Here is a 6,766-nt window from a genome sequence, read left to right on the forward strand (position 1 = left end):
TCTCTTAGTTTGTCGAGCACCAATCTCAAATGCTTGGCATGATCCTCCTTATTCTTGGAAAAGACCAAGATATCATCGAGATACACCAGGACGAAATCATTTGTGTAAGGGTTGAAGATGAAGTTCATCATGCGAGAGAACGTTGGAGGAGCATTGCCAAGGCCGAAAGACATGGCAGTATATTCATAAGAACCATAGCTTGTTCTGAATGCTGTCATGGAGATATCTTGTTCATGGATGCGAATCTGATGATAACCCATACGGAGGTCAAGCTTGGAGAATACTTTAGCACCTTTCAGTTGCTCGAATCGCTCATTGATGTTGGGAAGTGGATACTTGTTCTTAATTGTCTTCTTGTTCAATGGACGGTAGTCGACGCAGAGTTGTTCCATTCCATCCTTCTTCCGAACAAAAAGAACACCACAACCCCATGGAGATGAACTTGGTGTGTTCAGAACCATACGCTTTTGTTCATCGAGTTTTTTCTTCAATTCCTTCAACTCCTATGGCCCAAGCTTGTAAGGACGCTTGCAAACGGGTTCCATACCAGGCTCAAGATCGATAACAAATTCAACTGGCTAGTGAGGTGGCATTCCCGGAAGCTCTTCTAGAAAGACGTCTTGATATTCACAAATGACTGCAATCTGAGAGATGGCATTCAACTCGCCCTTCTCATTGAGAGAAAAGAGTCAAATGGTTTTGTCCCGAGCGGCATAGATGATCACCTCCTCAGTAGAGTGTGTCAATTGAATTTCCCCGGCAGCACAATCAAGCTGAGCCTTGTGCATAGAAAGTCAATCCATGATGAGAATTAGATCAATATCCGAGTCGTCAAGAACAATCAGAGAAGACAGAAATTTATAGTTGCCCATCTTGATAATAGAGTCCCGAACGAATACTCGAGAAGACATTTGTCGAGCCGGAGAAACAATAGACAATGGTCTCGGCAATACTTGAGTAACCAAATCATGGATAGCCACAAAAGTTCTTGAAATGAAAGAATGCGATGCACCAGAATCGAATAAAACTTTTGTAGGAAAGTCATTAACAGGAAGATTACCCATGATCACTTCTGAAGAATCCTCTGCCTGAGCTGCGTTCATCATGTTCACCTTTGCAAAATTGGAATTATGCTTGATCACTGCATTGCTTGAAGATCTCACAGGAGGAGGAGGCGGAAGGCGCCTTTGGTTGATGCACTTGTTTGCATAGTGCCCTTTCTGTTGACACTTGTTGCGAGTAACCTCTGAGAGCGGATGATGATAAGGAGAACTTGACCTTGGTGTTTGAGACTGAGCTTTGTTCTGATAGCCTGGGTTGGGTGGGTGGCAAAGACCCATTGCCACCTTTGTTCTTCTGCTGGTAGGGCTAACAAAACGGAGGAGGAGGCAATCAGAACTTTTGTTGCTTAGATACCACTTGTGATGAAGAAGAAGAAGAGTGAACTACATCCCTCCATCTCTTCTTGGAAGCCTCACACTTGAGCTGAGCAGCTTCTTGCTTTACTGCCATGTTATAGAATTGATTGAACTTAGTCAGCTCAAGAAGCACGAGAATTAACTACAGATCTTCTTTGAGGCCACCTCTAAATTCATTGATCATACACTTTTTGTCTGGAACGTCTTGTTTAGCGAAGCGAGCAAGTTTTTGAAACTGGATATTATATTGATACACGGACATGCTGCCTTGCTTCAGATTGCGGAACTCCTTGCACTTGCTCTCAGCAACACTTGGTGGGATGTGATGAGCTTTGAAGTCTCGGCAGAAATCATCCTAAGTAATCACACGACCTCCTCTAGAATCTCTGTATTGTTGATACCACTCATCAGCTTGGTCCTTGAGTTGAAACAAAGCAAACTTGACCTTGTGCTCAGGCCTGACATTGCTACATTCAAAATGCTTGCAGATGTCCACAAGACAGTCGTCGGCGTCTGTGGCCTCGACACAGTTGCTGAAGGACTTCGGCTGGCTTGTGAGGAACTGGTTGACGGTAGCAAACTGAGGCTGATTGTTGCCTTGGCCTTGATTTCCTTGGCTTCCTTGCCCTTGGTTGCACTCTTGCAAGAGTTGCAAAAGCATCTGAGTGTTGGCGTTGGTGGCTGCCGTGACAGCTTGCCATGCCTCCGTAGGTGGAGGTTGTGGCGGAGGGTTCGACTGATCCCCATCATTGCGGTCCGGATTCTGACGCGTTGGAGGAGCCATCCTGAAGAGGGTGACATCTGTTAGAATCTTGATAGGCAGATAGACAAGCTGAATCAATGGATAGGAATTCTAACATAAAGTCTTCACAATAAACATTCGAACAAGTATGAACGAATGAATTCCAAAGTAAATCATCACACGTCCATAAGGGTGAGAAGCCACTTAGATAAAGGTAGATGAATAAATCAACAAGATACGAACATGAACAAATAAGTGGTAAGGATTACCCAATCACAAACCAAATATCTACGGGAAGAAATACTAGAGCTACATGAATTCCCACCTATAAAACTCCCGAAACTTTCTGGTTATGCAATTAGGTGTTGGGGATACAGGGGAAGCATAATATCTCACCCAAACTAACAATTCCTACATCCAGCTATATCCATCCTTCAACACATAACCAAGAAACCTTCGGAAATCATGTACCTAAACCTTCGAAAAGAATCCGTTATACGAGTTATGGCAATACTCCCGAACTCCCGCCCCATTACTGGGTGGCGTCGAGGTTATCTCACCAACAACTGCATAAAAGAGATTTTTTTCGATGTCGGCGAACTCAGGTATTCCAGAATTGCAACGATAAAATTGTGATGACAACACCTCGGAGCTCAACTCCCCGGGACACTGCCACAACCCCAAAATGTCAGGAGGCACCAAGAACAATGTTCTCGTCACAAGACTATCAGAACGATTCCAAGATACCTGCGTCATCCTAATTTTTTTCGTGAAATTTGAGGAGAAGGAAGCCAAAACTTCTATGTCATCAGGCCTCACTAGAGCGACGAAGGGACTGAGGAGTAAAAAGAATCCTACTCTCCGATATATATAATCCTAGGACTCAAAACATTTTGTTCTAGACTCAACAACATCAGCGATTCGATCAAGCAGGGGGCTCCTAAGTCGGGGATGGCTCTGATTACCAACTTGTAACACCCACAATGCTGCCCGACTGTGCCGACAAATCCCAATAGGAGCTGCACATATCTCGTTCTCAGGGCACACCGGATGAGTAATCCGTACAACTAAAACCAGCCCTCAAGTTTCCCCGAGGTGGCGCTGCAAGGGGCTCTAGTTTGGACCAGCACTTAGAGGAGCACTGGCCCGGGGGGTTAAAATAAAGATGACCCTCGGGCTCGCGAAAACCCAAGGTAAAATGCTTAGCTGGCAAATGTTAAAACCAAGGTTGGGCCTTCCTGGAGGAGTTTTATTCGAAGCGAACTGTCAAGGGGTTCCCATAACCCCCAACCGCATGAGGAAAGCAAAATCAAGGAACATAACACCGGTTTGACGGATACTAGGGTGGCAAGAGTGGAACAAAACACAAGGCAAAAGGCTGAGCCTTCCACCCTTTACCAAGTATATAGATGCATTAAATTAAATACGAGATATTGTGATATCCCAACATATCCATGTTCCAACATGGAACAAACTTCAACTTCACCTAAAACTAGCAACGCTATAAGAGGGGCTGAGCAAAAGCGGTAACATAGCCAAACAATGGTTTGCTAGGAAGGTGGGTTATATGCTGGACATGGCAATATGGGAGGCATGATATAACAAGTGTAGGTAGCGCGACATAGCGATAGAACGAACAACTAGCAAAGCAAAGATAGAAGTGATTTCGAGGGTATGGTCATCTTGCGTGCAAAGTTTTCAGAGTTGTCGAAAGCTTGATCCTCATTAGTGTACTCAATAGGTTCCTCGGTCATGTACTCGTCTCCTGGCTCTACCCAAGGCAAGAACACAAGCAATGGACCAAAAATCAATCACGGTGCAATGCACAAGCAACATGATGCAATACATGGCACGATATGCAAGACATGATATGCAATGCATATGCGTGCTCCGAAAGGGAAATAAGGATCAAGGCATCAACTTGGAAAACCAAGTATGGCGATGGAAAGATGAGATGATTTCGGTTGAAATTGATATAAAGATCACCGGAAATGGATGCATGGTTTGCAAATGGCAAGCATCACAAAAATGAAGCAAATCTGTGATTAACAGCATGATGCCACTTCGAATGCAACAAGAAACTAAGCTACTGCACTCCAACATAACAACAAAGCATATGGCAGTGATGTACAAGAGATTCTTGACAAAAAATGAACACTGAGCTACTGCTAAATCACAATAGAACAGGTTCAAAGAAGAATGACAAAAATGCAAAAGATATCAGCTTCACAGACTTGGTGCAAATACTAACATGTCAAAAACAACATCAGGAAGCACTATTTAGACCAAGCAAAAAACATGCTACAGACACATATCATAGAAAACGAAGGCATGGCATGATTCTACTAAATGCACAGAACAAAAGTCCCTTACTGAACATGAGCCAAAAAGGCACAGAAGATATGATTGCAGCCATGTAAACTTAGCAAGTTTTATTAACAGTTTCAGACATTGCAGAAAAATAGAGCATGGCATACACATATTCATGATAGCAACTTTGTGAGCTCATGCCACTTATCACAAAGCATTACATGACAACATAAGCATACCAATATCGAGTTGACATGTTCATGAAGCTAACCATGGCAAGAGCAAGTTAATAGGATGCATGGATCACAAGCAACAACCATGGCAATATTGATTAACATGTTAACAATCTACCAGGAATAATATATAGCAAAAGTAGAGCAAGAAAAAGACATGCTGGAGCACTCCATAATTTCAAACAGGGGCATGAGTGGACAGAGCAAAACCACATGTTCAAAACATCCTTACTGAAGTATCTCAAAATAAGCATGGATCTCATGGTAGCATCGAATTTACATGGCATCAAAATAACCTCAGGAAAAGGACTTAGCAAAATCCTAATTCCCTGAAAACAGCAACATCGCGGAGCCTAGTTTGCATGCTTGTGCTAGTCACCACATGGATCACAAAAATACAAGTCTAGCACCTGTGTAAAGATGGCATATTGTAGTTCAAAACACATGTAGACCTCATGCTCATATGATGCACACATCAAATGCAACAAAAATGACAAATCATCATGATCTGATAAGTACCAGCAGTTAACATTTTATAGCACTCTTGCAACAATTAAAATGGCATCATAAATTAGAGTAACATGCATGGAAATGCTGTTAACATGAAGATCTCAACTAGGCGAACATTTCAGTATATCATATGCATGATTTGGAGCCACGGTTACCGAGATATGACATGATGAAGTAGGCATAAAAATACTAGAATTCCTGGGACTTAGTGAAAATCTCACCCTCCAGAAAAGTCAACGGGACGGAGGGATCTGGGATGGAGCGGTAGGACGGGGACGAGGCCGTTTGGATCGGCTCCTGGTGGATCTCGTCCACCCGGACCGGATCTGGCCGGCGTTGACTCCGGCGAGGACACGGTGGAGATCCGGTAGAGGGGCGGCTCGCCGGCGTGAGGAGGTGGGGCGACTGATGGCGATGGTGGCGCGATGGAGCGGTGGTGCGAGGGAGCGGCGAAGCGGAGCCGAGGCGGCGATGGCGCGGTTGGCGGCGGCGGCCGGCGAAGGCGGTGACGGTGGCGCGCGAGCAGGGCGGTGGCGGCGAGCGGGCGTGGGCGGCGGAGGCGACTCGGGGCGAGCGGCGGCTCGCGGGGCTCGTCGGGTCCGGTCGCGCCAGGGACGGGCTGGTCTTGGGCCCCGGCGGGCTGCGGTGGAGCAGGAGGAGAGAGAGCGTGGGAGGCCATGTGGTGTGCTCCCGTTGGCTACGGGCGACGGCGGTGGACGGTGTCCGGCGTGGTCGGACACGTCCGACGCGGAGAAGGGATAAAATCTAGGTTATGGACCCGTGGTTTTGGAGGGGGTGCACATATTTATAGGTAGATGCAGGTAGGAGTTTCCAAATGAGGTGCGGTTTTCACCCACACGATCGTGATCCGACGGCAGAGAACATGGAGATGGTTTAGATGGGTTATTGGGTTGTTTTGGAGGGGTGTTGGGCTGCAATCCAAAGTGGCTTTTGCGGTTACCCGGTTAACCGTTGGGGCATCAAACGGTTTCCAAATGGAACGAAATTTGACAGGTGGTCTACCGGTGACGTACCATAGCCACTTGTCAAATCTCGGCCCATTCCGAGAATGTTTTACTCCCTCTCAAGAAACGAGACAAGAGGGGTGCGTAGGTGCATGTGGGAGTGTCGGATTGCGAAACGGACAACGGGGAAAGTGCTCGGATGCATGAGACAAACACGAATGCAAATACGATGCACATGATGACATGATATGAAATGCATGACATGAACAAAATGCAAAACAAAGACAAAACCCAACCACGAAGGGAATCTCATAACTTAAAGCTGAAAATGGCAAGAGTCGGAATTACAAACAAGGAAAGTTACATCCAGGGTGTTACACGGGATAAAAAGAGGAAGGTGGAGAATGAGCTTAGATTTTTAAATCAAACTTTGCTAAGATGGTGTTGGCAAAGGAGGAGGCACTTTCCTAGTTGGCTAGTGCAAAACAGGTTCTTACTAAACTGAAAGCAGAGGTGGATAAGACGAGCCTGGATGATCTTGATTAGGGAAATGAATATATTATTCTTATGAAGTTGGACTTGCGCGTT

Source organism: Triticum urartu, chromosome 6A, assembly GCF_056163025.1.
Source record: "Triticum urartu cultivar PI428250 chromosome 6A, HENAU_Tu73, whole genome shotgun sequence".
NCBI classification, from domain to species: domain Eukaryota; kingdom Viridiplantae; phylum Streptophyta; class Magnoliopsida; order Poales; family Poaceae; genus Triticum; species Triticum urartu.